The 10,507-nt window shown below is 35.4% G+C and overlaps 1 long non-coding RNA gene across 1 annotated transcript; it reads right to left on the minus strand.

The window, feature by feature from the left end:
- Nucleotides 1–3,899: 3,899 nt before the first annotated feature.
- Nucleotides 3,900–4,499, minus strand: LOC108974772. Its single transcript, XR_001993827.1, has 2 exons — nucleotides 4,028–4,499; nucleotides 3,900–3,937 (listed from the first exon to the last, which is right to left on the minus strand). It is a non-coding gene; the product is annotated as an uncharacterized LOC108974772 (long non-coding RNA).
- Nucleotides 4,500–10,507: the final 6,008 nt, after the last annotated feature.

Genomic DNA, 10,507 nt, shown 5'->3' on the forward strand with positions numbered 1-10,507 from the left:
ACTCCGCTTAAATGAAAATCAAATTCCTCCCTCAACACTCTTAAGAGCCTATATTATATCTTGCTGCATCTCACGGTTTGTTTTTTTAAATACATAGAAATTATTGTTTTAAGTACCACTCGCTTAAGTATCCGCACTCGCCTATGTGCCATATTATATTCTTATTTTTAACAAACCACAAAAATCTGTATCTTAGATTGTTCCACATAACTGGGATTGACTGTATTTGTCAAGGAAAAAATTGCAAAAATCTGGATAGATATGTATGCAAGCTTACACACAAACATACATATTAACGCTGGTTTGTATGCGAAGCTGTACAGGGGCAAGGGCAGCGGTGACAATCGGCGACCGTTCGTTTATTTTTTTCCACACAGCTCGGATTTTCTACCAACAATACAATGTTGTGCGTATTGTCGCCACATTGACTCTTTGACAAAAAATTAGCTTCGCCATTGGCTGTCCGTGTGAACTTAGATTTCTCATGAAGCAATAAGTGTACACATTTACATACAAAGTTGTGGGTAGACAAATTTACAAACATTATGCGTATGGTCTGTCATATTTGTTTACAGAACACATAATTATATGTATGTATATGAGCACATGTGCGACCACTGGATCTTTTAAGATGATATCAAAACTTTTAGGGTAAATGTATAAATTTAAAATTAATTACCTTAACTTATGTATATCAATTATTTGGGTAATAATATTTTACTCTATTATATATTTTTAATGATTTTATGGAATCATCATGAAATACATATGTAGATAAATTTTAATATACACATATACATACTTATATACATATATACTAAGTATATGATTTGATACCAAATATATACGGATCATATGTATATAAATTATGTGCTGAGTCGGTTGCGCTTTGAAAATAAATGAATGAATGAAATGAATAAATGACGTAAATTTGTTTAAATTGGAATTAGCATTATTTTTCTCATTTAACACTGAAAATGCTCAATTCTGCTATTTTCGTGGTGAAACACGCTTATAATTTGTCTGTGGTAAGACTGGCTCATCTCTGCCGAGTACCCCTTCGAAAAGTTACGATATTTGAAACGTGAACCTTCTCTATGATAAACGTTCTCTGTCTATATTATACGTTCTCTGCTAAAAACGCCCCATGGCATTGTTAGTTTTAAAGTCGTACATGAGTTGTGGGAACGAGATTAAAACTGCAATACCAAGATGTGCCCAAAGTTGACTAGACAACACGTATTTCCAAACTCATTTGAAAAAATGCGAGTAAAATTTGCAACGCAAGTGTTTAGTTGAAGCTGCTAAAACTTTGCGATACATCGGGTTTCAAGCAAAGTCCACAACTGGTAGCTTTATCAACGGCTGAATTTATTTCAAAAATTGATAAAATTTTTGACTGCATGAATAGTGGATCATTATACTCAGATAATTGTTATCGGTCTGCTATTCAACTCAACAAAGAACCATATAAATTTATTCAATTATTCTTATGCTGGGGGTTAAATTTGTCGACGAAAAAAAGAAAGAGTATATTTTTTAGATGGAATGAAATTATCATTAAAATCTGCTCTTCTAATCGTCGAAGAAGTATTAAAAGATAATTCAGAGAAATTTTTCATTATGGCAAAATCTTTAAACCAAGGCAAATTAGAAAATATATCTGCTGTATTAAGACAAAAAGGCGGTAATAATACCAACCCCTCTGTAGCTGAGCTGAATAATATTTTAGCCAGGTTATCGGTTTTCAAAATTATAGAAAAATAGTTCATTTAGCAACTGTGAAGAGACGCAGTATTCAATGGATCAGGTAATTACCAGCATTTCTAACAATGAACCGGAGTTGCTTGTAAATGAGGAAGAAGATAACAGCCTGCTATATGATTTCGATTTTAACCAACAATTGCATGCGAATTACTTTTTGGAAGACTCTTTTTGTAACCAGTCAGCTAATAGTTAAGAGCTGGTATCAATTAGATATTTTGTTGGATATCTGCCATACAAAATCATTCCAAGGTTAAAATGTGAAAATGGTTGCGAGGGATTAAGGAAAAAAGGTGAAGTTTTAACTGCTCCTAGTGAACTATTCATTTTTCACAAAAACTATCAATCACTTACAGATTCGGTAATCTCGTTGCTCCATCGGAAGCCCTTATGAGTGCTAGTGTAAAACATGTCATAATTTTTCAACAAATTTTTAAATTAGAGCCTGAGAAATTAGGCATAAAGGCTTTCATGTTAGAATCATGCAAAAGTTCTACTCCCGAATCTTTCAATGGTTAGTGCTGTAACCATAGACTAGAAAGTTAAGATATTATGTTACTAATACTTTTATGAAAACACTGCATTTGGGCTGTTGTGTTTTATTTTTTATTTAAAATTGAAACAATTAATTAATTTATATAAAATTTATAATAAACTATATGTTTGTTTTCGTTTTTGTCGCAATGACTAAAAAATTTTGATTATAACTATTAATACATATTTAAGTATAAATTTAATTTTACAGAAGGCATATATATAATATAACATACATACATATGTACGTTTATTTATATTCCCTCATATCATTCATTTTTTGTTTGAAAACTCTACATTCAGTATTTAAGTGATTTAAAAATATGAAGTAGCAAGAAAATTTGAATTTTTTGCTAAGCAACGAAGAACCAAATCATGCACACATACAAGGGCAACATATCACATACATATATTGTCGTTTGTTTTTCTATCTACAAAATCAATGCTGTGCTCGACTTCGCGGAATCGCTCTATGCTTTTTTCATTTTCATTTTTATTTTTATTTTATTTGACTGCCAAAATTGTGAGAAACGAAGCAAGAAAACGAGGAGTCATTCGGCTACAGTTTTGGCTTCTGTGCATTGAATATTCTGTAAAGTTAACAGCGAAATGAGCAAATTTTCTGTGAACTTAACAGCAAACTAGCGGGTTGTACCAGTATGACCCGCCATACAACGTGTACGTTGTATGAGATGCGCATTCTATATTACTTCATATTCTCTGGTATAACGCAGTTAGCAAATAATCATTCAAATATTTATTTGATCCTCTTTTCTTTATTTAACCAATACAACATTAAAAAGAAAATAATTAAAACAAATCTTCTTCTTCTTAATTGGAGTAGACACCGCTTACGCGATTATAGCCGAGTTAACAACAGCGCGCCAGTCTTTTCTTCTTTWCGCTACGTGGCGCCAATTGGATATTCTAAGCGTAGCCAGGTCCTTCTCCACCTGGTTCTTCCAACGGAGTGGAGGTCTTCCTCTTCCTCTGCTTCCAGGGGCGGGTACTGCGTCGAATACTTTCAGAGCTGGAGTGTTTTCGTCCATCCGGACGACATGACCTAGTCAGCGTAGCCGGTGTCTTTTAATTCGCTGAACTATGTCAATGTCATCGTATATCTCGTACAGCTCATCGTTCCATCGAATGAGTGCTCTTTTCACCCAAAACATTCCTCCTATTTAATGGTGTAGGCGCTATAATCATGTTTGGTGTTAGACAGCAGGAGGATGGAGTCATGTGTAGAAGTTCACGCAAGTGAGGAAAGTTCTCTGATCGCCATTCACTTGGGAGTGGCCAGTAATGATTCTTTTACATATGATTCAAGCAGCTCACGTCTTCCGGTCTTTGACCAAGTATCCTCTGGATAGCCTAAGAACATCAGTTTCAAGGCGAGCAAAAGTGAGAAGGTGAAATATCCCCTACATAGGGTTGTGCTCTGGTTTAGGACCCGCCATTTAAAAAAACCCCCCCAATAAAAAATTTTCAATTAAACCCAATACAATTATTAAAAAAATGAGTGAATCACACATGAAATACAAAGAAAATTTCTGTTTTATTAATTTAAATCATCATTCACCATCATCGGAGTCTTGTGCTTGGTGGCATGACGCGCCTTCGTCCTCCATTGAATCGCAATCTGTAAATATAAACCGTAAATTATGAAATGAAAGTAATTTGTTAATTGATCCGAAAATAGTTAATGAGAAATTGAGAACTATGAACTTACCAGGGGTTTGGGTTGGAAGCTGGTCTCCTTCGAACCATTTGAACACAAATTTCTCGTCTTCCTCAACCCAACCATACTCTAATGGGTTCAATGTCATAGGTTGCTTTTTGTAATCATTTTTTCAAACTGTTGAAATATAATGTGCTCTTAAAAGTTGCTGGTAAAGTTCACAGTTACACGGTGGTATTGAGCTTGCATCAAAATTCCGTATTTTTTTACTGAAGTTTTCATTGATGTCGGAAGCTTTATAATTGTTGACGAAAAGTTGATACCTTCCATCATCAACAGCAATTGATTTTTTTCATTAGAGAGCTGGCAAGTAGACTTCTGAATGCTGTTAAATACCTGTTGTAACAGGTCCTCTGTCAAATTTTCTTCACCAATCGTCTCAAATGCTTGTTGGAATTCAACATTATTTTTTCAGTAACGTAAAAGGTTTTTTCTTCCTTTTCATAAAGAAAGCTGGATTAAAATCACATCCTGTAAATGAATGGAAGCCGATTAAGCTTTTGGCTAAAAATTCATCAAGCTCCTTATAATTTTTCGTGACCTCAATATATCTTTCGTTATTTCCAGTTCCATTGAGCATCCAAATATTGGAATGAGAATTTTGTAAATGTTTTATATTATCAATCATTATGATTAAAATATCGGTATCAGAGGATCTAATAACAATATTTGACTGATCAGTGATATCGTAAGCATGATAGATTATGTCGGTATCGGCTTCTTCATATGCGTTGCAACAGAAGCTTTCAACAATACTTGATTGGATCTTGTAATTTTAAACTTGATACGATTGACAAGTTCGAAAATTCAAAAATATCTGTCGGTTACCCAAAAATGATTTCATTTCCTCACTAGATCAAGGTTTTGCAAAAAAAAATCTATCAGAGCTTCCTTAAATTTAGTATTTTTCAATTCTTTTGCAAAATCAGACGGCCGTACCTGTTCATGACCTGAAATTGTGTCATCAATCAATGATGCTTCATGCTGTAGACATCTTTCACTATCTTTTATTGATGGAAAAAAATCTTGGTCAAAGATGACATCGAATCTTCGGGTAGGATACTTTGATACCATTTGCAGAAACTTTTTTGTAATACTCCCGAATGTTTTGGGAACTTCTTTCATTGAGTGTAGGATTAAAAATCCATCAATTAAAATTACATCTACATTACAGGGTGGTTCTTGATCTATATTAGGTTCAAGGCATCTTAAAAGTACAGATTTGTCAGTTTTCAGAAACCACCATCTAGAGATAGTTGTAAATAATAATTAAAGCAAGAGGTACAGGAGATATTGGATATGCTAAAATTTTGAGAACATCAATTTGATGGTATACTGAAATTCCTAACAATCGTCCGAACAAATCTCGCTGTAACTTCTCTCTTGTTGCTTACCTGCAATTCTTACAGATTTTTTTTTTTTTTTTTGAGAAGTTAGCTTGGAAAGATGTGTATTGGTGTCTTTTTGATGGATTTTCCAAATCTTTTCGGACAGATGTACATTCCGATATGAAAGTTGTTCGTAGCTCTTCACCATTTTTTTCGATATTTAAGAGAAACTCTTCCACTTGAGATGACGCAGCTTTGCCGGAACCAATGTTCAATAGTTGATCAGGTGATAAATCAACGCTGAAGGTATTCACTTATTGATCGAACGAGCTGATACATTTTTCAAGTTGTTGACAACTTCTTTTAATATTATGTGGTTGTAATTCGGCTGTAATATCTTGCTTTTTAGTAATTCCTAACTCTTCTAATATGGGTGTAATTATACTTGAGCGCCCACCCTTGACGAGCTGAAATCAGGTGAGTGAGATGTATAATACCAGTAAGCGTTCTCGCAGCATCGGCATTAATGGTCTGCTCTAACGTAAGATCAATAGGCTGTCTTGAAAATAGTTTATTGGTACGCTTTACTCCAAAAAAACTCTTTTCGGAAGTCTTGCTCTAAACCAGGATGAGTAGTGGGAACTTTAATCAAATTGTAGTGATATTGAACTGTCCACTTTGCATAATTTTGATGGTTCAATACAAAAAATAAATTAGTTATTTTTGGTAAAGTGTCCAGATACAATTGAAAGTCACCAATGCAAATGATCCTACTCAGTTGTAAATAATAATGAACGTGTTTTACATAAAACGTATAAAATTGAGCTGTCTTACCATTTTCACCATTTAATGTTTGCTGCTCGTAAGTAGCGTAATCATTACAAAGTACAGATGTGTCACAATTCTGTAATCGTTCCATCTCTTCTATAATGTCTTTAAACATTTCAATGTTTTTATATGTGAGAAAAGATCTAAAATGCATTATTTGTAGTGCTAAAGACATTATTGGGTGTAATCTTTTACAAGGATTTCAAATTTGACAACAGGCAACTTCTCACAATCAGGGAGCAGTTTACCTATATCGCCAGAGAATGTATTTGGACTCTTTAAGACACCATCTATGTGCTCGAAAAGAGCACGCAACGGAAGTTCGTTGAAATGTAGAAGACAAACAGCTCACTGTAATGGCCTACCTATTCTTTCTTCTAGTTTCCGAATGATTCCACCTTTCCAACCTGTGTTCGTGTTGGTGCCATCAGCACCGACAACTTCTAGATATTCCACATCAACTGAATTGTCTTGTAAATGTTGAAATATAGCTTGCGTCTCATCCTCAGCTGACCCGGAAGGAGAGGTGACGTGGCCAAAGTAATGACAACCAGATTCCGCTGTAAGAGAAATATATTCCTCTTTGACAGTGTCGCGGTAGTACTTTTCACCTTCGCTGACTTGTGTAAGTATATTGTTTTTGCGGCCGTCAAAATACAGCCCATATACAGAGTCAATACTTTCGGTGCTTTGAAGCTTAACTCCAACACTTTTTTTGCCGGACTAAATTTGCAAATGTGTTTTACTGTGAACAGACGTATTTTTTCTCTGCTCCGCGTTTTATTATTTATTCTATATTAATGCCGTGTGTTTGCGGTCATAGGGTTGAGCGCGCTCAGCCCAAGATCAGCTGCCATAAGTGTAATCAATTCTTCCACTTGACGTGTACGAATTTATCACAGACTGATGTGGATTTTTTGCTGAAATCCAAAAATGCCTTTTACTGTAAAGTGTGCGCGGTAGCTCGGAGAAATTCTATCTGTTCGCCGCCTGCGTCGCCATCAGTGCGTAATGCTCATTGCTCTCACATCTTAAATTCGCAACAACAAAACGCTGAACAATCAAATAACGAATTATCTGGACCTTTGTTGGAGCCTAACAATCCAAATAAGGTAAATGAGTTGCAATTCCCTGGTGTTTGAAGTAATTGGATTGAGAAGTGAACAATCGAAGGCGCTCACTTTAATACAACAATTATGTGATGATAGAAATTCGTTAATCGTTATGCTTAACGGCAAGTTCTCTGCACCAGCTTCGAATGCTCKCTCTACTGCTTCCGCCACTCTCACTGCTGCGACTGCTGTTGATATAAATGCTTCTCCGTCTAACACTGCTGTTTCTGCTGATAATGTGAGTGTGAAGTATCATGCTCCCGCTACACTGAAAGCATTCTCTGCAGCTTCAACTACCGCTCCGTCTGCTGATTGCTCCACTTTTTCTATTGCTGCTGATAATAGTACAATCACAGCTCCGTCCAACGTTGCTGTCGGCGTGGATTACTGTGCTTCTGCGGCTCGACCTGCTGCTGCTCCCAATGCTGTTAATACATACATTATACTAATACATTTGCTGACGCTGTTGCTAGGAATATCAACACTCACTCGAAAGGCAGAAACAATGCAACAGTTGCTGCTAAACCAGATCGCCCCTCTGTCGCTGTCAATGCTGCTCAGTCAGCTGCCGTTGATGACTCGGTTAAACTGAACTCTTTTACTTCAATTACTGCTAATGGAAATTTAAAATTAAATGTGAATCTCCAGCTGCTTCAATTGTGGTTGGTGTTAATGCCAATTGTGATCTCGATGTCGTCATACCTAAGAAATGGATTCACTTATCTGCCTTTAAGAACCCAGTCACTGAAGAAGATATTATATCCTTTGTTGGTAAACATGCTAATGTTGGGGAAGAGCCTCTTTTATGTTATAAATTAATTAAAAAGGATACTGGTATTAATAATCTTAAGAGTATAAACTTTAAGTTAGGCGTGTCCCCATCTTTTTTTAATGCCGTTTTCTCTTCTTCAGTGTGGGCTTCTGGCATTAAATTGCGTCCCTTCAAGTTTTTTCCAAAGGGAAGGGAAAACAGTGCTGTAGATTAGATGATGCGCCTTTTAATGACCATTTTACTCGTGAGTTTTCTGCACATTCCTCAACTAGCTCTTGTCTTAAGGTGTACTACCAAAATTTATCGGGTATTAGGTGTAAATCAAATATTATTCGCAACTTTGCTTCACATTTGGAATATCGAAGTCCAATCGTTATTGCTGAGACTTGGCTGAATTCTAGTTACTTTGATAGTGAATATTTTGACTCAAATCTCTATTATGTCTTCCGTAAGGACAGAGATCATGAAAAAACTRGCTGTTTAAGAGGGGGTGGTGTTCTCCTAGCAGTTCATCGCAAATATCGTCCTCGTTTAATTATGCTTGATAATGATGATTCTATTCTGGAACAACTATGTATTTGTATCAATGACGCTCTGTTCATTGTAGTCTCTTACATCCCTCCTAATAGTCCCCTAGAGTTGTATACGTCGCACGCTAATAACATTTCCTCGCTAGTATTAAATATGGTGAAAGAGAATAATATTTGTGTTTTGGGTGACTTTAATTTAAGCCAAACCGTCTGGTCTGGTTTTGCTATAGTCCTGCTCTTATTCCCTCCAATTTATCGTCTTCTCAATCTGATTCAAATCAACTCTTATTCAAGTAGTCTGGATCAATTTCTAGACTTAGTGTTTCTTAGTGATAATTTAAAATTTAGGTTTCTCGATGGATTCTCTACAATTACTCCAGCCACCATTCATCATTCTCCGCTTGCATTTCAGTTGGATACTTATCTTTTCGCTCCTGTTAAACCTACTGATGGGCCTGGTTTTAATTTTGCATATTGTGATTTCGAACGACTCAATAATCTCCTCGATGAGATTAAATGGGATGATCTACTTTCGGGACTAGATACAGCTAATAGTTTCGCGATATTTAAGAAATCCATTCAGGATTTTTGTCATTATAATATCCCGCTCAAACATATACAACTATATAAGTTGCCTTGGTACACTAAGAACCTCAAACGTTTAAAAAATATTAGAAACAAATACTGTTTGGTCAGAAGCATGTCACTGTGCAAAATCGGATGACCGTGACCAGAAGCGGTGTTAGGGTAGGGCGCGGTTGGGCGACCGCCCAGGGCGCCTGTCAAAAGGGGCGCCGCAGACGCCCCCCAGCTCATGCTCATAGTTCGAAGTCTGCTTAGTCGTAAATTCCCTAAACTAAGCGGATTTTTTTATGTTAGCAACACTTGAATGGAACGCACAATCGGAGTTAATTTTACGGGGAATCCCCAATTGTACTTTTATCTATCTATAATTATTATAATAAAGAGGTAACATTTGTTTTTTTAAATGTTTGGCGTAGGGTGGCGGAGAAATAAGTGGCTTCTAAAAAATGTAATATTGGTTATACATACATATTATTATAATTGCACTACCTATAATTTTTTGTAGAAAATACATTATTTTATTTTACATTTTCAAACTGAAATATCTCAGAAAGTATATCATTTACGACATCTTGTCAAAAAATATTTGTTGTTTGTAATTAGGTATATTTTTTGTCGATTGGCGTACGTTTTACGTACACCTATGTGTACACCAAAATACGACATTTTAGGTACTTAAAATTTTAGCCTATGCCAAGCTCCATACAAAAAAGTTCGAAGTCTTTTGAAAAMAAAAAAAAAAAAAAAAGAATAATAACTCAAATAGTTTTGCATAAAAAAACTAATATACGATTTAAATCTGTTGAGAGTTGTTTGATTTGTAAATTTTATTGTATTTATCTATTTTTAGAAATTATTGGACCTATAATTTGATTGTGTTGAAGAGATTGTGGACAAAGTTTCTCAAAGTGAGATGATAAGCTGTGGCACAATTATAAATGCTGCTCCGGATGACTCCATTGGTGATGTACAATCAATACAAATTCTAGATGACGTTAGTACTGTTGTCGGCAATATATCGGATTCTGCCATTTGGCCAGTCACTCGAAATGGCAAAATCATTGATCATACGAGTATAATTACTAGTGGCCCAGTGCAAACTCACATTGATAATTATCCGAGGAATGATACAGGCCGACATTTCTCCAATTCCCATTGTTATACACTATTTGATAGTAGCTCAACGTTGAACTTAGTATCTGAAGGGTATAACAACTGGAAACACTTGTCTGAAATGTTAAAAATTCATGAAAATAGCACTTTTCATAACAAGTTTTAAATTTCATGGATTGATGCTGAACTACGATTGAAAATAG

This window comes from Bactrocera latifrons, unplaced genomic scaffold, assembly GCF_001853355.1.
Source record: "Bactrocera latifrons isolate USDA-ARS-PBARC rearing strain unplaced genomic scaffold, ASM185335v1 scaffold_1126, whole genome shotgun sequence".
Classification (NCBI taxonomy): domain Eukaryota; kingdom Metazoa; phylum Arthropoda; class Insecta; order Diptera; family Tephritidae; genus Bactrocera; species Bactrocera latifrons.